The sequence below is a fragment of the Anas acuta genome, chromosome 11, assembly GCF_963932015.1.
Source record: "Anas acuta chromosome 11, bAnaAcu1.1, whole genome shotgun sequence".
Lineage (NCBI taxonomy): Eukaryota > Metazoa > Chordata > Aves > Anseriformes > Anatidae > Anas > Anas acuta.
Genome location: NC_088989.1, coordinates 8,241,273 through 8,262,476, shown reverse-complemented (window position 1 = coordinate 8,262,476; position 21,204 = coordinate 8,241,273). Strand labels below are relative to the sequence as shown.

The 21,204-nt window shown below is 40.3% G+C and overlaps 1 protein-coding gene and 1 long non-coding RNA gene across 3 annotated transcripts in view; both read left to right on the top strand.

Moving 5' to 3' along the window:
• Positions 1 to 21,204, top strand: part of PTPRG (protein tyrosine phosphatase receptor type G) — a 398,462-nt gene that overhangs the window by 36,079 nt on the left and 341,179 nt on the right. The gene's annotated exons all lie outside the window — the stretch shown is intronic.
• On the top strand, positions 1,282 to 4,805 carry LOC137862218 (uncharacterized). Its single transcript, XR_011100085.1, has 2 exons — positions 1,282 to 1,636; positions 3,230 to 4,805. It is a non-coding gene; the product is annotated as an uncharacterized lncRNA (long non-coding RNA).

The following is a 21,204-nucleotide window of genomic DNA, read 5'->3' as shown; positions in this document are numbered from 1 at the left end:
TGCTTGCACTCCTCAGGATTTTGTTCTTTTTAAGTGCAGGATCCAGATGTTACTAAATCTTACCTCCAAAGCAGCCCTCCCTATTTCTTTTTCTTACAGTGAAATTGCCCACTATCAGGCTAGTGTTGACCCAGTCGTCTAATATGTGCCTCTTTTGCCTCCAGCTCTTCAGTCTCCGATTTGTAAAAGCATTGTTAAATCGAGCTCACGCTGCTCATTCAGTTTTTCTCATTGTGCAGTTTGTCAGTTCTGTGCTTGCTGCCCTTGTGTAAGGACCTTTCTCAGCTTACCCCAAGGGAGGCTGTATGTTTTCCACAGATGCCTTTTGGGGATTATGTTGGGATTGTCTGGCAGAGAAAGGCCAGGCAGAGGAGTCTCTCGCAATCAGAGCACCAGAATTGAGTGCTGTTGTGGAGCACCCTGAGTACAAAGCCCTTGTTTTTCCGACTTGTTATTCAGGCGCTGAGTGGCAGCTCTTCTGCCAGCAGCAGAGGGATGCACCTCTAGCAGCTGAGCTGACCAAGAAACTCCTTTACCAGTGTTAGCCTTCTGCACCAGATGGATATAATAAACCATGAACATTATTCAGAACATTTTCTTTTTGCTACTAATTACTTAATATCCTTTATTTTTGTCTTTAATATGGAGTACCAACGCTACTGCAGCATACTCAAACAGTTGCTTTATTTCCATAGCAAAGAGAACTGCCTGGTAACTGAGCAAAATCCCCCTCCTGCTTCAGTTTTTCTTTCCCTGCTCAAGCAATCTGTATCATGACGACAATGGGATGAAGGCAATGAAAGCAGATCTTTGTGCTAATAGTGTTGGTATGGAGGAGTCTGTTCTCTCACCCTCTGAATATCAAACCAGGATTTAGCTACTGGAGATATATTGGAGATGTACTGAGGTAAAGTAACTAAGAACATCCCAAAAGCCCTCAGCTTGTGCCTGATACTATTTCAGGTTCTGCTAGACAATTAACAATTAACAAATGTTTATTTGAGGAGCTTGACTTTGTGTTTCATTGCACCATAATTCATATATGCTTCACAAAAGATTGTGTAGCCCACTAACTGCTAATGAATTTGATCTTCTATATATATAAACATGTCTAAACTTCACAGGATATTGTGGAAAACATTTATCTCCTCTGCTAACATAGTTAACTTCAGATTTTGGTGGCAGTGCAGTGTAATGAAAATGAGATCAATGCCCCCACGTCTGAGTCCTAGAAGTAAATGTGCTAATACACTTGAAAATGGGACTTCATGCAATTAAATGTATACGTAGATAAGTTTGCACATTCAAATTGGGTGAAAACTGGGTTGTTCTTCTAAGGAAGGTCCAGAACTTCCAAATTCAGATTCTCAAAACTGAGTCACTTGGCCCTGTGTTCATAACATATCAACCTAAGTAGGTTTATTTGCCTCGAATATTTTTGTACTTTTTGTTCTTAGTCTTCTGAGATTTATCTTCAGTGATGATTACATTTCTTCTGTGTGATGAGATCCTCCCAGTACCTCCCATATATGTGAGTGTGGTGTTCAGAGATGTGGAGCAGTCACAGAAGACAGTGAGCAAAGCATTTCTTCCTTCATGAGTTTGCTGACCTCCTCCTGCCATACACGTTGGGGAGGTGAGCAGGGTGACAAATATAATTATTATACCTCATCACAATTCTTTATTGATTTTTTTTCTTTTATGTAGAACTAGCTAAGCTGTTTGCAGCAGCTGCAATGAGTTTCCAGTGCCAGCAGAGATTTCTTGTGTGATCTCTAACCCTTAGTTATGTTATATGTACAATACTGTACCCTCTCAATGAAAAGAATGATTTGGGGCAGAAGTCCATTATTTCTGGACCGGCTTCATTTAAAGTTACTAGCTCACCTTTGAACTGCCGTTTGTTCTATGGTGGCTTTACAAATGAGCAGCTAAGGCTTATTGAAACTTAAAAATCAATTAAAAAAGAAAAATCTGCATCTCCATATCCATTTGTGACCTCAGTGTGGAGAAGGCCTAGAGATGCCAGATGGATTCCATTTTCATCTTGGATAAATATTGATACTGAAGTATGTTTTACCAAGATCTGCTGAAATTCCTGGAAATAACATCTACCTACGAGGGATTGTTAGTGTCCTGACCTAGCTGAAGATAAAGTATATTAAAATATTATTAACATAGAAAAAATTAACTGGCTGAGTACAGTGGGTTCCAATGTCATTTTGTCTAGAGGAACTCTGAGAAGGCTGCTAACGTGACTTAAATATTGCTGTTGAGCTTCAGCTGTGCAAAGCTCTACAGTTTTGGGTCTGACAGAGCTAAGCAGGATGTTTTCAGTTGTCACAATGACGGTAGACTCAACATTTCATTGTCTCTATGTACTAAATATAGGCTGTTCTATAATCTGGGATTCTAGCTAACAAGCGATACTCTTTAAAAGAAGGAACAAACAAGCAAAACCAAGTCAGAATGCAATAGGACATATTCCCACTGTCCTTCACTGAACTCTAGGACAAGACAGGTAGAGATGGAGCAGGTAACAGACATGATGGTCTGCTGTTTAGAGTTGAGGTGAAATGGGGGACAAAAGACGTTTAATAAAGCAGAGTTCCCAGCTAGGGTTGATCATAGTGCATAATGTTACCTTTACTTATTACTCAAATATTTGTCTTGCTTCTGATTATAAGGGTTCTAGGAAAGTTTTGTATTACTCCTAATAATGAATAGTTTATTAGATGGAAGATGTAACAAAAATTCCTTTTAATATTACTGCATTTAATGTATCCAGGATTTCATTTGTTTCTTGGCACTTTACTTTGTTAAAAAGCCATAAAGAAAACAGTCCTTTACTTATAGATGTGAATCTCTCTCAAATCAGGCTACCATTTTTGTGAGAAAACCATTTGGTTCTTGGTAAAAGTATGACCAGGACCACTCTATGTTAATGCTTTAGTGGGTGCTGCATAATAAGGCCGCGTTCTTTAGGATGCAAAGGACGTGTGCTTCTGGGAACATCTGTCTCTTTAGAAGATGCCAGTTATCTACAAATTTGAATGAGATGTCCTGTTGGGTAAATCTGTACTCGTTATTTCTTTAATATTAATAGAATGAGACAATGCATGAAATTCTGGCCCCATCAGACTGGATGGCAGAACTCCCACGGATTTCAGTATGGCTCCGGCTTGTTCCTTCTGTCTGAGTTGCTATTCCTTTTTTTCCTTCCTATCAGTGTTGTAAGGAACTGTTTAAGGAAAGGAGAAGAACAAACAAACTCCACGTAATTTGAGCTGTCACCCAGCAATCGTCCTGCACAGAAGCTGAAGGAATGTGACATTCTGGTAGTCATGGGCCTTGACGGTGAACTCGGACCCGGAGAGACCTCTCCAAGAATACGCTTAATCAGTGCTCCTCCTGAGAGTTTTGACATTCTCCTTTGCCCTGTTGCTTATGCCTCTCTAAATTAGAAGATTAACTCCTACTGAAGTTGGAGTAACTTCATCACCGTTATGTGGGAATAGAATTAGGCTTGTGACTTTTGATTTAAAAATAAATAAAAATGTGAAAGCTTTTTGCTCTGTGATTCCTGGTGAAACCAATGGAAAAATCTGGGGGTTTAGTCATGACAGGGACTTCAGGAGGAGACCTTCTAGGGGACTCTGAGCACCCTTACTCCACCACTGACCTTGTTAAGCATTTTGCAAGTGGATGCTGGCCTGCTGTCTACTGTAGACCTCACTTTACTTACTTCTGGAAACTTACAATTTTGCAATATCTTGCAATGAAGAAGTATGTAGAGGTTGTGTTAATGACAAAATATGCAGTGGTTTTTTTTTTGTGATGGTCACATGTGAAATATCTGTTTGCACTTGAGAACTACAGCTCTGGATACAAAGCTATATAGTTTCAGGTCTTTGGTTTCATCTGTTGTGCTATTGAGTTCATGTACTCTTGGCTAGATGTTCTGTACTTTCTACTGCTGGGCTCTTTTTGGAATTGCTTGTAGCTATGTAGAGTAAATATAAGCAGGCTTAAAATGGGAAAAAAAAAAGTAAAAATATCAATCACTTAGCACTGTTGGAAAATAACACAAGGTACAAAAATAATTTGACCCCTGATTTCTCTTGGAGCATAAATTCAGAAACCTGTACCATCTGCTGCTTTGTTCTTTGTGTAGGAACTTTAGACACTTAAATGTGCAGTCTTTGCTGTAAACTATATTAAAATACCAGTATAAATGTTTAAAAACCCTATTCACATAAGAGCAGTGATTCAGCAGTCTGAAGTTTCTGTATGTGTGTATAACATGGTTGCAATCACTCAATGGTAACACTCTAATGATGCAGATAAATTGTACTTGCTCATCTCTCTGTATATACATTTATATTTCTTCTCTGCTGTGCACAATTTTAGCGCCCAATTTATCAACCTCAATTACAGGGGTAGAACTTGATCTTTTCCTGCATCACTTCTGTATGCAGCCAGATGGGTGCATTGGCTGCCATGTTTTTTAAAAACTAAAAACACTCAGCAGCCCATCTGGAATCTTGGTTGGCGTTAGCTAAAGCCAGCATCGAGCAGAGATTCCAGATATGTGCCAGCAGCAACACATTTCCCACTTCGAATTTAAAAAAAAAAAAAAAAAAGTAATTTTCAGTTCTTGAGTTAAAAGTTAAGACTGAATCAAAAACTGTTAGTTCCAGAAATACAAATGCTTTCTGAAATATCTGAGGATGTGCTGAAAACCCTGCAGCTACCACTGTTCTGAAGGTGTGCTCGTGCTGCACTTGAACTGGGTTGCAAGGTATGCAGGCATTTCACATTGTAGCTCTCATGTAGCTGGCACATGTGCCATGAAGCATGAACCTTGGTAATTTGGGCTCCCACATGGAACATATTAACCTGGCAGGAAATCTGGCTACAACTTTGGGTGGCTTTCCCAAAGCAAAAAGGATTATTTTCAAGTGAGCTGGAGTGTGCTTGCAAAATCTGACCTGCTCAAATTACTGAAAGCACATGCAGGAGTTGTTGAGTTGATGCAGTATGTGCATGGAGAGTAAGAGTGTCGGGGGTGCAAGTGGGAATCCTCCCCCAATCAACCCCCACATTCCCAAATCAGCATCTTGCATTTAGGGTTGGTGTTATGTGATTATCTTAGACTCTGCCTGTATGAATTGGGAAAAAATAACTCATACCTGGATTAAAAACAAAAAAAAAGATAATAGTACAATGTAAGGAATGCTATTTGGTTATAGTTAATTGCTGTAGAAAGACATGTGGCACAAGTTGGAAACACTCCAGAATCTAGTTCTAAATATTTTTTTTTTCTGCATGTCTTACTCTCGCTTCTTGTAGGAAATAAAATGGGAAGCTTTATTTTGTGACTCAATGGAACAGAAGTGATCCATATAAGAAGGAACTCTAATGATAGAGGAGCAATAGGGCAAGGAGATTCTGTCCTATCCGAAGTGCATTTACTTTTACTTCTCTTAGCCTTCAGCAGCATCTCATTGTACCTCAACATAATTGCACAATAGACAATTCAGATTTAGTGTAGTTCTACCTTTAAAAACCACTGTTTTCTGTACTTGGAACTTAACCTTTGCTTTTGGATGTTAATATTTCCTTGCAGACAAAAAAAAATCAAAACAAAAATACCCGAACAAGAATGATGGTTTTCATTCCTCTTTAAAACTTGATGTTTAATTCTAAGTTCCAGTTTTATAACTTTTTTTTTTTTTTTGACAAAGAACTCAAATGTGTGAGTATGTATTCTGGGAGTATGCCGCAAAGGCTTATTATCATGTGCATGGGATTTTTAAGTTGTTTCCATTTTTGTCCATGATGAAGTATTCAGAGACTATATGCTAACACAAGAACCAAAATAAAGTTAGCTTTATTTACATGCAAGTTATAGGGTATAAAATCTAACTTAATTCATACTGTTTTGGTGCATTAACTTCTCTTCTTCCTTTTTAGATTACAAGAGTGGTTTTGTTTTCTTTAGTGGTTTTTGAGTCTAAGCACAGCATGTTGAAACTGCGGTCTTTCAGGTGGCAGGGAGTAGATGGAATTGGAGCAAAGCACTTAGTCTGCTTCATCTGTGCACAGAGCCATGCTGACACCAGTGTTACATAACCTTGCTGGTAACTTTCTGTAAGCGATGGCTTCCAGCATATCAACTCTGAATGCTCCCCGGGGTGTTCTTTTACATGCTTCTCAATGAAAAGACATATGTCTGGATGAAAACACAACAAATACCTTGTAACTTGGTTCTGTGGACCAGACTCCTGTATTTAGTGGGGTGGCTGGTGGAGACGAATGGAGGATGTCCTGCTCTGTTGTGGGACACCTTGGCCCCATACTGGGGAGCAGTGGGTATCCTTGGCAGGTCAAGGAATGACTCCCATGAGTGGTTTCTCACCTGCCCCTTTTTTTCTCTCCTGTCCCTATGTAAAGGGGACACAACACATCATTTGAGTACATAAGGCACTCATTAAGGGTGGAGGGGCTCGCTGTTGTATGGAAAGAGGGGATTTGATGTGTGGGAAGTTGAGATGCTGTGGGCAGACAAGGGTCATCTCGTCTTCTGTTACCAGCTGCTTTTGAAAATGTTATGCTGTAGCAGACAGATGTGAAACGTGACACTTAAAAGTTCTGGTGTCCTGTGATCTGTGAAATAGGCTGGGCTGCTGGGTCAATTTGTAGTACAAGCGGTTGCTGCCTGGTTATTGCACGAAGGTAAAGCTCGTAGGATTATGGGCTGAACTTTTGAAACCTGTCTGGCTTGCTACCAAAGGGTGCCACTGCCATTAGCTTGTTCCTGAGTTGCAAAACATCATTTCTGTTTTTATCGTTATTATGATTAAAACAGTACTATGAAATTCAAGAGTCCTGTATGACTATGATAAATGAGTGATCTCTTTCATTTAATGTTCTTCATAAACCGTCCATTTAGAGCAGTATTTGCATTTTGTCCAGTGGTGGACATCTGAAATTAGGCTGACATAACTATGAAACATGAGGACTGGCTGGGGCTGCAAAAGCACAAATAGCACAGGAATCTTCCATCTTGTTTTGAATTTTCCAGGTTGTGTTTCTTTAAAACTCAAATGGCTTTAAGAAGCCAGAAAATGCTAAAACTTTCACATAATGATGTGTGGGTGTGGTGTCAGGAACTGTTATTTCCCTTGAGAATATTTGTCATGCTTTGAATAAGATCAGAAATAGATTTGAACACTTACTACTATGAGTTTTTCTTCTTGGTATTTATTTTTTTCCTTTTGTTAGATGCTGTTCACCTTATTGTTTCCTTCTCCTCCCAATACCTCTTAACCCGTCTGCATGTTTAGTCTCCAGCTTGTCCTGTCCGCCTTGCGGGTTACGACCTGCCTTGGCCGGGAGTCAGTGGATTCCTGGAGGGGAAGTGGTGTCGCTTGTTTTTTCTCCTGCACCTGGCACAGCAGGGCTCTGGTTTGTGAGCATGCTCCAAGGTAATCCTCTAATGCAAAGGTAAATATTCCTGCCTACTCTTGTACTGTACTTCCGATCTTCCAAAGATTATTCTAGCTAAAAAGAAAGAAAAACAAACACAAAAATCTTCATATGCTGAAAGTAGTAAATATCCCCCCAACATCCTTGCTGAACATTGATCAAGCCCATTCAGCTGAGAAGCATCCTGAGGACCAAATGAGTTAACACTGGCTTCAGCATGCAGAGATGGGGAGGGTGCAGTCTCAGCTGGGAATCTGTGTCATGACCTCTGAACCCTCCTCACCACCTGGGCTTGGCTCCCAACTTCTTGCTGAATTTTTGGCTGGAAGGAAAAGAAACTTGAGAGCAAATCTCGTTTTTTAACTTGCTCTGGAAGGCTAGTCTTGAACTGTGTGCTCACTGTTTAATCTGCGTTCTGGGCATGATTCTGCTGCAAAAGTAAGGATACGTATTTATTTCCCTTTCAAATGCTGTAGGGTATTTGAAGAAACAGCACAGGGTCAGCAGATCTGGCACAGGACCCATGGGATACCCAGGTCCTTCTGGAGTAGTCTTTAGAGCCATGTCGAGTTATCTTAGAGCATTTCAGATGGCCTGTGAATGAGGTTTCATGTGTTTCTGCCCACATTAGACATGCAGGGTCTGGATTATGTGCTGATGGAGACAGGAAATATCTTCATCTGTATTTTAGAATGAACCTGGCACAGCTTGGGTACCACATAAGCAAAATTGGATATCATCATCCATAGCTCATTTTTATTAACTTTCATACTGATATCAGCATTTCATAAATGAGAATAGCATCTTTACCAAGCCAGCTTGCTTCTCTGATTCTCAGCTGATGGGTTCTGGGTGGCAACGGGCCACTAACTCAAGGCATAATTTTGGTTAAGACTACAGCTATTTTCCCCTATTTAGGAAGTAGTGTCAACATACGTGTTTTTACTGGCCTTTTTTGTTTACATGGGTGCTTGATTTTTGCCTGTGGCAGGCTGCTCTTAGAACTTTCTCAAGTTATCTGTGCTTTCAGGGTCTCTTTCAACTTTTCCTTATTTTTCAGTTGTGGGGGAAGAATATTCTTTGTCCTTTATTTCAAGTAGTGATTGTTAATAGGGGCTGTGAGCTTAATATCTTGCTGGTAGTCACTTTCTTGCTTTCCACCAGGGAAGAATTCCTTGTTCTTGCACATATCTTGTTTGCTCAGTGTCCCCAAGGAATTTAGAATATGCAGCAGTTCATCATATCCTCTTTTTCTATGCAATTGCAGCTTTGCAACTTGTCAATTTCTTTGTGCATGTAGACTCCTGATACATCTTTGTGTTGGTATTTTTAGAGAGGGCGTGTGTGTGTGCTCATATGCAGCAGCAGGGATTTACAAGGCCTTATAAGAGGCTGCTTGATATGTCTCCTTTTCATGTTGGAGTGGGAATGATTCCTTGCATTAGGATGATTCCTTGCCTGAAGAAAACCTGGGGCAGTGGTGATAACTGTCATCCATAATGTATGGACAGGATCATGTGCTTTTGCTTAGAAATGTCCTCTGTTGTCTGCTCAATAATTAGGACATGGAAGAACGGCTCTAAAAGAGTTTTATTTAAATGTAAGAACTTGTAACAATCAATAGACGCACTTCAGCACGAAAGTCAGATCTGCAATTCACAGCAGATGTAGTTGTGTCCCAAGCAGGATAAAGATGCCTGATAAATAAGCTCAAATCCCTGAGAAAATTATGCTGTGTTTCAGGGGATGTGTGTTATCTCCCTTTATCAGGCTCTGAGCTGTTGTTGTTGTGCTCTCTACATGGGATCAGTAATAGTGGGATTAGTAATGACATACTGTAACTAGGCAAAGGGAAGGGAGAATCACATTATAAAGCTGGATGGTGCCTCCAGAAGTAAGGGTGCTTTTGGTGCTTAGAGGTCAGCTGTTTATGCTCTGTGTGGCGTGGGGATATTTTTGAGGGCAGAGAGGATAGTTTTAGTCATCTTCTGTTGTGCTTGATGGTACTAAGGATTTAGTTTTGCTAGTTAAATATGTTTTAATAGAAGTATTCTGTTTTTTGAATGGCCAAGTGTTTGGTCCATGATGCTTTTCCTGCTGTAAGCTGTGACATGCTGCCATTTTCAGCTGGTACTTTCACCACTGGTTTTGAGAGCAAAGAGGTTGTTCCTTAAGGCTTGGTTCTTGAGCACTTTGCTCTTCACCATGATCTTCAGGTAACTGTGTTGTTTCATTACTGCATCAATGATAGCTGAAGCTGGGATATCTTTGCAGATGATTTGTCCTCTACTGAACTGCTTTTCACTCCTGCATGTTGGGTTGTTTCTGTAAAATGCCTTAGAAGTGCTTTCTTGGTGAAAGTGGAGTGTTAGTCTAACAGGATTCTCACCACCTCCTTTGGCTCAGGACCACACCAGGCAGGTTATTCTGAATTTCCTCCATTTCTCCAGGGTATTATCTTGTTCAGGCTTTTCTCAGCCAACCTGTTCTGATTAATGTTTATTAAATAAATGTGTTCTCAGTCCTACTCATTGCTCCTGTTGTTCCATTCAAACCACTTCCATTAACCTCTTTGTCTAGGAAACTTTCTCAGAACCCCCTTGTAAAGTTCTCGTTGAGTTGTATCTGATGGATGCCTTTTGTCACTCTTGAAAGCTGTACATAACTCTGGCCCTCTCCATCTAGCTTCCCTTGCCAGGCTTTCCGAGGTCTCTTGTCATTTCTGCTCTGCAACTTGCTTGTCAGATGTCCTGTGATCCATCTTTGTAAATTCTTCTCTGTGGCTCCCTATACGTTAACCTGTGACCTCCCTGCCCTGTCTCTATCCTGTCCGCTTCGTCAGACCCTCTTGAAGACCCATGTGTACTGTGCTGCTCACTGAACTGAGCTGACAGGTGCACACATTTTTTGACTGTTCCCTGAATCAAGGTTCAGAAAAAATTTGGGGAAATGCCTCCTATCTACATTTGCTGGCAGCACCCACCAAGCAGTAATTCTTGAAGTGGAAATCAGTCTGACTTCCTGGTGCAACTTCTCCACTTGTAACTCCTGGCATGGATGGCTGAATCATCATCGTCTAAATAGACAGTACTCTGAACAGATGGTAAATAATTTACGAAAAGTGAAGCTCTGAGCAGGCCTAAGATTGAACTTCATGTCATATCTTTCTTACTGTCATAGAAGTAGACTTGTGGCTCTGAATCACAGAAGACCATACTCCATTTATAAGATGGATTTTAAATCATTTAAGAGTAAATGAGACAAAGCTGAATTTCTTGAATTAGGCTAATAACAGGCAATGATCCCCCAGAACAAAGGGCTGTGAAAAGACTGAGAAGCATTGCCAGAAATTCATCTTCTGCCTTTACCCAGAAGTCCTGGTCCAAAGTAATGCCGGAGCCACTTGTCATTTTCACTTCAGCTGCTCCTCTGATGTGTTCGAGCCTAGCACTAGATGCTGTGTCAAAAAGTTTTTGATGTTTGAAGAAACAGCATTAACTGTGAGTTCGGATGGGTACTACAGGAGGCACCGCTTCAATCCCTTAGAAGCAAGAAGCTGTACTGGTAGCTGTGTGCTTTGGGAATGTTTACTGTCAGTGATACCTGCATAAAAGTGGAGAGATTTCAATAGCAGTTCCTGCTGTGGTCCAAGACCCCAGCATCTGCCAGCGTTGGAGTGAGAAATTCAGGGGTCTGCAGGCCCTGAGCAGGTTACAGACATGTTCTTCATGCTAGTAAAGGACTGACTGTGCTAAACAACATTCTCAATTTATTACAGCTAATTCTGTTTACATGTTCGTGTTGTTTTTTTATATATATTTCTGTGTTGCAGAACGTATTTTTTGTGTACAGAACTGTGGATCTCTCCAAACTGTCTTAGGGGAAACAGAATATTAGCACTCGTTTGATGTCATACTCCAGTATATAGAGTGCTAATTATCTTTCAGGCTTCATGTGATTGCTTTGAAAGCAAAACCAAGATAAAAATGAAGGGGTGCTTTGACAGTCAGCGACGCACATGTGCAAATACCCAATTGAAGGCTGCATTGTCTCAGTGCTTTATTCTTCCCATGCAGAACTGGCACTAGCTCTTGCAGGGGGGAGATGATCTGGGCCAGTGTAACAGATCTTGGAGAAAAATGAAGGAAAACAAAGAGGTACAGTATGTTTTCCGCTGTCTTTTTGATCAGTCAAGTCTGTCCAGATGTTTTCTATCTCCCACAGCAGTTAAGGCATTGGCTGGGAATTGTTGCCCAGTTGCTCCCTGCAGCAGCTGTCTATCAAAGGCTGCGTTGGCTGCGGACTGCCTGATCTCTTCGTGTAAAAATGAGTATCTCTTTGCTAAGTCAGCGGGCTGAATATTGACTCTTATGGCTTGAAGAAGTAGTCACTGTTCTTTTGAATAACTCCCTGTTCTAGAAGAGACCATTATTGATTTTTGGATGATTCTGCCATTCCCTTTCTTCTGATGAAGACACTTTTTCCAGTTAAGGATCTCATTTTTGGCAATGCCTGTGGATCTATTGACAAGACTCTGGAACCACTGCTTAATTCAGTGGCTTGTAGTGCACAGGCTAGCCATGCTGTCACTGTACCAGTACCTGTACCTGCCCTAAGTAAATGCAGTCTTGCTGACCATTGGGTATGTGCACAACAGAGGCTGTGTAACCCCTTCAACAAGAGCTTTCTTATTTACAGAGACACCAAAACTCCAAACAAAAATAACTTGTAATCTTTGCAAGAAGCAAACAGCCCAAATGTTATCTGATTACTATATAATCAACAGTAGCTCTAAGATGTAAAAAAGGGAGTTTAATGAGGATCAATATGTGAGAAGTCTTAGATTCAGTTGTAGATTATACTTTAATAATAATTATAAGATGATTTCCGAAGTATTGTATGAACTTGTGTTCCTTAGTCAAAAAAAATCTCTGGTAAGGGTGTTCTGATGTAGTAACAACAGCATTCCTTGATAGTCATGAAGATAGGCTTAGATTTCAGTCAAATTGATGGGTGGAAATTTTCTTGGAAGTAGTGATAATGTAGAAGTTATATCACTGCAACAGGTGATTTTTTTTCCTCCCTCTTTCATCAGCCTTGTGTCTAATAGTACAATTTAGATTATGGTTCCTGCACAAAGAGAAAAAGGGTGTAATTCTGCCAAATGAGAAGTTACATGATTCATTACAAGGACCCTTAATTTGCCTTATTAATTTTTTAGGAGTAATTTGTGAAATCTATTAAGCATGGTAGTCTTGCTCAAAATGTAGTGTGATCTCAAAATCGCAAAAATTCTCAGAATTATTTTTGAGATGAGTGGTATCCTGTGCTAAAAATATGTTGCGGTACTGCAATCATTTCTTAGCTGGATTCACTCCATCACACAAGCTCTTTATCTGAAATTGCTATAAGCCATAACATAAAGCTTTTTACTTGCACACATCTAATTGAGGGAATATTTATTTGGTGCATATTAAATTCAAACTGGCCTACTTCTGAAGGAATATATATATTACTTTAAATCTCAGTACTTTGAAGAGAGAAGTTTTAAAACAACTTACTCATATGACAAAGTTAATTAGAAACTTGTTTTTTAGTTCCTATAATATTTGAAAGGGAGTAGTATAATATGTTTGACAGATACAGTAAATCATGATTTGTTAACAACATTAAACTGTAAATGAAAATTTAACTTTTATTGGGCACGTTTTGAAACTGTTTACAGCATATGCGTGGAACTTCACAGACAAATTGGCTTGTTACAGTTCAGAGCTCGTAATGCAGCAATGTCTCTTTCAGCTTTTAGAGCCGGATCGTGCCTTATGGATGTGGTGCAAAACAGGGGCATGTTCCTGTTGTTGGGCTGGGAAGTGGTGTGACTAACAATCCCAATGTCTTTTTATAAACTCTTGTTTTTACACATACGAAACAATGTAAAGAAACCAAACTGGCAGAGCTATATCTGAGGTATGTATTGGAAGCCAAGCTGTAGCTCTTGCTATCGCCATGTAGTTGTGCCTGTAAATGTCAGAGATGCTGTAGCACAATACCTGGCTTGCTTCATCAGGAGTTGCCAGCTTGGTGCTGTCACAGCCACTCCTCTCCTCCCCCAGACACTCCTCTGGGGCAGATCCATGTGTGGGTTTCAAGAGGAATCTCCTGTTGGTAATAAAGATCAAACTTCTCTTCATTGCTGCTGATTTCTAGCACAGCAATTATTGGGGTGAGGCAGCTGTAGTTACACGAAGCTCATGTTTGAAAGTAGGTGAGAGAAATAATTGGCTGTGGCATAACATGGCAAAATCTTTGATGTTGCAGGTCTCCTGCATCTGTGCAGTCTTGTAGCGAGCTATATATTTGTGCCTTAGACAGGGCTCTGCTTCTTAAAGCTATTTGCTCTGTAATTACAGCTCCTTTCCACCCACCTAAAAGAGCTTTCAGCCTGAAGCATATTCAGTCCTGAACAGTGTCCTCGGGATGTTACTTGCTCATGGTGGAATGGACTTAAACTATGTAAACATAGCAGAAATGGATCTGCTGGTAAAATGGATAACCAGCTGCAAATTCAAGGTGCCATTGGCTTTTGGCTATCTATCATAATGTCATAGTTGAATTCAACCTGAGAATGTTATGGCGAAGGCGCAGTAAGTATGGTTCAGTGATCTCTTCAGGAGGGGAGAGCAATTGAATGTATGGCCAGAGTAATAATGCAACACAGTCAGCCTAAGCTGAGGAGTGAGGGACTCAAGAAAGACCCTAATTGTTGCAATAATGTCAGTACTAAATGTAAGGTTCACACTTTGATACAGTTTTCCAGAAGAGGAGACATGTATCTTCTCTTTGACTAAACGTTGGCCATTAGCTAGATGGGAAGGAAACATGGGAAGAGCAGGCCTGCTCTGAAAGGATAGAAGTAACATGGAGTTTCAGCTTAACCAAAAGGAACTGCTCATATTCCTGAGAAAGTTAGAGACTGAGGATGCTGAATGAATGGAGTTCCCTGACCTTGTACTTTAACTACTTTGTTTTTCATTTTGTTGGAATGCGACCAGCTTTTTGTATGAATGGGTCCTTAAAGTTAACTGTAAAGTCAAGTTCGGTTTAAAAAAAAAAAGCAGTGAAAACACTTGTGATTCCAAATAAAGATCTGTCGCTGCTCGAAACAGTATGGGACTTCCAAGTGTGGCTGTGTGCCTGGAGCACTATGAAAAGAAATGTGATTGGGGTTCTGAAGTCGGTCATGTGGGGACTGTTCAATATTCTGCCTACAGCGGTAGTTATTTATTCTTTTAAACATTAGTGCCACTTGCAGAGAATTTTCTTCTCTACCAAGTTACAGAAGATAATTGAGGTGAAGGGAATGTTATACTGAATGTTATACCGATGTTATAGCGTGTTATGATTTTCAGCTGTCTTTTTTTATTTACTCCTTAGCAGACACACCAAGGGCATGGTTCAGTCATGGTTCAGCCCTTGAGAAAATCAGGACATTAAAAAAAAAAAAAAAAAAAACCCTCTGCATTTGCTTGCTTCTCATGAAGCAGCTCTGTTTCTAGAAATTATTTCAGCCATGGACTGAGAGAGTGTTTGCAGGCAGATGTGAATTCACGCTCTGCTTCAAACAGATGTAGCTACACAATGAGCTCTAAGAGGTAGCTATGAACATGCAGTTAACACAGCGGATTATTGGCCAAAGTGAATAAGCCCAGTTTGGCCAAAGTGACTGCACAGCCTCTGGCCTGGGCAAGCTTGTATGTGCCTGTGAAAAACTATGTGAGCAACCGGTGGGGAAAAGCTGCTGCTGCTGCTTCATCGCCCTACATAAGGACCTGCTGCCTGTACCACTGCACGACAAAACCCAGCAACAGCACAGCAGGTCTTCCTGGGGCTGCACGCTTCTTTGCACAAAGAGAAGGAGCTCGGGAGGCTGGGTACTGGGACCTCTGCAGATTCAGAGGCAGTCTGCACTGCTAACAGCCAGCTTGAGATCTTGAGTCTCCTAGAAGTATACAGTACTTCAGAAATCTTGCCGTGTTCAGTGGGATTATTTGTGATGTAAGGTACCATGTAACACAAGCAACGGACATTGCAATCTGTCTCTCTAAATTAGCAATCTGCTCCAAAGATGGAATTAAAATTAAGGTCGGATTTCCATTCTCCCGTGCACGTATTTGGCTGACATGAAAGTCAACAAGAGTTCTGTGTGCGACTCAAGATGCAATTTGGCCCTAAATTAATTTCATTAGTAAAACTGAAACTCAAACATGGTGTGAATGAGACATCTGTTAGTCTGCTGATTCATGTCTAAAGAGAAATGTCATAAGGATTTTTAGGATGCAATACTGCATATGAGGCAGCTGCACTGACGTTGCAGATCAGTCTGTTTCAAATGAAGCCTTAAACAATAAACCCTTCTGCAGTTCTTTTTGTTGTAAATGTACGTCTTTAAAAATGCAGAGAAATTAATGTGTAAAGGGAGTGATAATGAGATAGGAATGTATTGAAAAAGCTTGGAAGCTTCCCGTTAGTGCTGACCTGTCACACTTAGGTAAATTATTGCTGTCCTCTTTAACTCCTCTTAAATCCTCCTGGTGCTTTCATTGTCTTCCCCCATGAAGCTAGGACTTCTGTGTGGCAGCACACAGCAGTAAAGAAATGATATGCACGGGAGTTCATTGCTTTAAATGGCGGTCTGGTACCCTCCTGTCTGAGCTGGCATTTCATCTGCCTTTCCAATTTCGTTTCATTGGATGTATTTTGTGGTGGTGCTTTTTCTTGTTAGAAATGTATCTGCTCCTGTTGAGTTACTCATGTAATCGCAAGCCTTCATGAATGGTGACAAAATGTTATTTATTTATGTTTATTTGTTTTTATTAGCTTTTATAGCATCTGTTTCCTTTGGCACATGAGCTTCCCTGCTACTAAAACCAGGGTTTCAGGAACATGAGCTGCAATGGGGTGGCACCTAAAACTCCTTTTTTGTGGGGATAGAGAGGGGGTTAGGCTGGGTACGCAGGGTTGGCAGGGCTGATTCCCCAGGGTGGGTAGCGTGCCTCTTCCAGTGTGAAATAAGCAAGAGGAACACCAGAACTTCAGAGCAATAACAATCCTGTTCTCATGCAAATTTCCCAGGAGTAAGAGAGGCATATTGTGGATAACACATTAACAGGCTTGTCTTTAAATAGAATGTTTTTTCAAAGTCTTCCTTGGGGCACCAGCGACTGTTCAATGCAACATTAATGGATGCATTCTCTTGATAGAATAACAAGAATTTGGAGACTGAAAGAAAGACACACTTAACGTGTCTTCTGCCAGATTTTGTTATCTCTTGCTTTTCTTTATGTACCTGGATTGAGGGCTACTTGTATCACACCAGGGGAGAATCCCCTGTCATTTGCTGTGCCAGTGACCTCTTTTGGAAGAGTCTTCTCCTGTGTAAGCTTGAGAGATTGTGAGTAACCAGAGCACTAAGTGCGGCTGCTCCCAATGGTTTAGTACAAGAGATGTGTGCTCCAGCAGCTGGAGTGCTCGGGGGATGTAGAGTGTCTTCTGAACATGGCTCTGGTGATGTACACCTTGGGATTGCAGTGTAATAAATAACGAAGTGCTCATATAATAATAAAATAATATTGTTGATAGTGTCTGTATACTAATGCAAGCCCTCGTACCCACTGGTACTGTCTGTTGCACCTCACACGGAAGCCATGTAGCTGCCTGAGCATTCAAGGGGCAGTGAGCAGCTGCACCACGAGTAGAGACAGGAACAGCAAGTGAACTCAAAGTACAATTTGGCCTTAATTTGAAGAGGGAAGTACATTTCCCTACCTGCCTACTCCCCAAGGAAGTTGCCTCCTCCTTCATATGACTTGACAAGCCAAATGATTTAATTCTTTTCAAAATACTTTGTTAGTTCCTTTCTGCTGAAGCTGTTCTCCTCTGCTTAATTTAGGCACTCATTTTAGCAGAACCTGGAACTCGAGTTCCTTCCTCTTCCCTATTTTCTGCCCCTGGCAAATTCTCTGAGCCACCAAGCAATTGAGCCTTTTTCTGATCCAATGAATATTTAAGTATTTTATACAAATATTTATTATGTAGTAATTGAGAACAAGTGAGCAAACAAGAATAACTCCGTATGTTGATGCTTACTGTAGTTTTCTGGTCGTGGTGAAACAGGATGATGTTGGAGCTCTAGCACATGCTTTTGCAAGCACTCATTAGGCAAAGTGAATAGCTTTGATGTGACAGGCTACCTTTTGAATATTCTGTGGGTCAGAAGTATAAGGGCAATTGCTTGGTGAGTAGGAGATCCAGATCTGCCAGAAACCAGTTTTGAACTGGTAGTCTCCAGGTGAATGTTATAATTACTTACTTAAATTTGAGTTAAGTTCATTCACCATCTTTCTTCCTTAAAACTACATCTTTGTATGCTTGATTCTTGGAGGGAGGAGGAGGCATGGCTCCAGTGCCAAAAAGTACCATGTTGGACCTTGCCAACTTATGCTACAAAGTCAGCTGTGCATCTGAGGCCTTTCTCACTTTACAATCCTGAATTTTTGGGTTTTGCTTCCTTGCTTATATAATGTTCCAATACGCTTCAAGTGCTTCTTTTGAAGAACATGAAAAATGGAATGGAATTTGTATGATAATTGAAGTTACGTTGCTTAATTCATGAATTGTAGTTCCTGATATTCTAGAAAACCTGTGCAGAGTCAAATGTCACCTCTTGGCCATAACACCTTTCTTTCTGAGGTATAAGTAGTAAGAGGGGAAATAAAAGAACCTAAATTTAAAAAGAATGCCTAATCTTTTTCTATTGTTTTATATTTTTAGCTGGTGCAAAAAATAATTAACATTATTGCTGTATGTTCTACTGTGTAGGTGTGTTTTAATGTCAGCCTTTTGTTAAGCAACCACTTCTGGCTAGTAATGAACTGTTAACTTAGAGTGAAGAAAAAGACTTGTGAGAAAAAGCAAAGAACAAAGTTGTTGTTACTTTTTCTTTTTTGGTCTTTTTTTTTTTTCCTGTGGGATTTGGTTTTACTTGCTTCTTCTATAAAGCCCTAAGATACCTGATGAAAGAGAACACATGGCAGGAGCACACTGCAATAGGCCACAGGCCTGGAAAACTCTCTGGGTTATATAAGAAAATTGCTTGCCTTTGTTGCTAGCCCTAATTATTCTTCATTGGACGATAGGGTAGAGTCTTCTAATATTTTTTCACTCTACTCCTGGACTTCCAGGATTGAAAGGATTGTCTTACCACCTATTAATTATTTCTGTTAATGGAGGTGAACATAGACAATTATCAACAAATAAGTGCATGCTGCCATGAACAAACAAGTTTTGGCAGTCATCTCGCTAACAATGCTGCAGGAAACAATAAAATGTACCAGTAAGCATATTACTTTCTGCATACCCTTGAACTGAAATCAGCAGCTCAGACACATCAGTCATAGCAAGAAGGTGCTGATACAATGCATATATCTTCTGTTAGATCAAAAAGACTTGAAAACTTTTTTCCTCCTGAAGACCATCTATTTGTCTTGGCTGAAACTAATAGAAATTCTGGATTGTTTGAGGGTTGGGTGTGGTGGTAGTGACAGCGGCAGGTACAGACAAAAAAACAAGTTTCTAATTCAGTAGATTTGGTTAAACTGGAAAAGATGTCAAAGCAGGCAAGTTTTGAAACACGGTCTTTTGAATTTAAACTAGTTTGCTTTAAAAGTAAATACTTATTCCCAAATCTGAAGTTAAACCTTGTCCTGAGCCAAAACCAGAATTCCAATAACATGCCCATACAGGGCTGAAACAGTTGCCGTGGTAGAGGAGTGGGGGTTTTGTCCTTTATTTTCTACTCCAACATCCTCCAGGAAAGTAACCCAGAACATTTATTGTATTCTACCTTCCTTAGATCACCAGTTAATTAGGGAGCCTATCCAGTAGGTAACCAATTTGTGGTGCAATGTATTGTTAACCACAGTGTAGTTTCTTAGAGGATAATCACAGGGCTCCCCAATAGAAGTGGAAAGTGTTGCTTTTCTCTTCTCATTTTTTTTTATTTTTCTTTTTTCAGATCCCTGATAGTGTTGCTTGACCTTAATGAATTTAAGTGAGTTTAATCAAGAACTGTTTAGCATCTGTAAATGTTGAGCAACTTAGATTCAAGTGGTAAGGCTTTTTCATTTGAATAAAAAAATGGTAATTTTTCAGTAGTTTGTTTTAACAAAAGAGTGAATAATTTTTATGCCAATGCTTGTAGGAAAACTTGTTCAGCACAGAGGACTAGTAAACAAAAAGAATACTTAGACTGCTTTTTCCCTGTATTTAGCAGACTTATACAACAAATGAGAGTATTGCAGAAAGAGTTTTGAGGTATTGTCTTAATATTCAGCAGTATATCGTGTACTCCCACAATTAAATTGATAAAATGGCTCTGCAAATAAGAAAGCTTTAATTTTCTCATCTCTGGTAACAGCCTTGAAGCTGCTGGCTCAACTCAATGTCAGAGTGGGAACTGGGCTATGAAACATCCACTGATACAGAGCAAGAATGGGAACCTTCAGGCTGTGGTTCAGATTTGTCTCAATTTTTTCATTAACATTTGATAGTCTATCAGAAGCAGCTTTCTGGTGAGTTTTCACACGCTTGGGTTTGTTTCATTCTTTTTTTTTTTTTTTAATTTGTTAAAAGCGATGGGTAAGCTAGTTGCCAAGAAGCTCGGGCCTTCCGGAAGGTAGGGATTCAGCTTTGCTCAGGACCTTGCCAGCTGCATGAGGCCAGCAGCACTTAGGGCTGCTTGGGCACAGGACCCACAGAGCCCAGAGGCAGGGCTGCTCCCAGCTGCTCGCTTCTCCTGCAGCCCCAGTGGATTTGTGCTGCTGGCTGCTAGTGCTCTGTGCTGCTGGTTAGAATTAGCCCAGAAAACCATGACGCTGAAGGAACTTTTTGAAGGGAATTTAAGCATAATTTTAAATTTGAGTAACCCAAGCGTTTGCTGGAGCGGTGATATAGCATACGCTCAGCTGATGGTCTTTGTACAGCTTATGGCTGATCCTCTTACCAAACTGGGGGAAGAAAGCAGAAGAGCCTTTGTATAGCAGGAGAGCATAGTTTATTACCCAGTAGGTGCAATTTAAAAAGATCTGAGGGAGAGATGACAGATGTGAGGAGAACTTATGTCCAAGTTGGGTCAGTTATATTTAGATGCCTTGGTATATTTGTGTTTTGAAATGGCTTTTTGAGAAATAGCAGTCCTAAAAAGCAGACCAAAGCAAAGCCAAACAACATGCTGTTTGATTTCACATCAAACCTTTAAGACAGGATAATATTCACTCCAGGGAGAAAGAATGGCTGAATAAATATGTAGAAACTTAAAGGTACTGAGATTTTGAGCAGTCAGTGTGCACTGTCCAGTGACATGTACTGAAATTTTATGGAACAGCTCTGTAAACTTAGAGTGGAATTTATTCTACACTGTAATTATGGAGCCAGGGTTTTTGCAGAAGCTGTTGCCTCAAACAGGTTTGTACCAAAATATGTTGAGGGTTTTTTGTTTTTTTTTTTTTTGGTGACCTATGACTCTGCCCTTTGTAATCTCTCAGCTGTTGAATCTTAACCTCCAGCCAACACTACCCCAAATTTTCAGCAAGTCTTTACCTTCTCCTCCTCCTTCCCTTCCCTTGACCTACACTGAACATTTAAATAACTGTATGA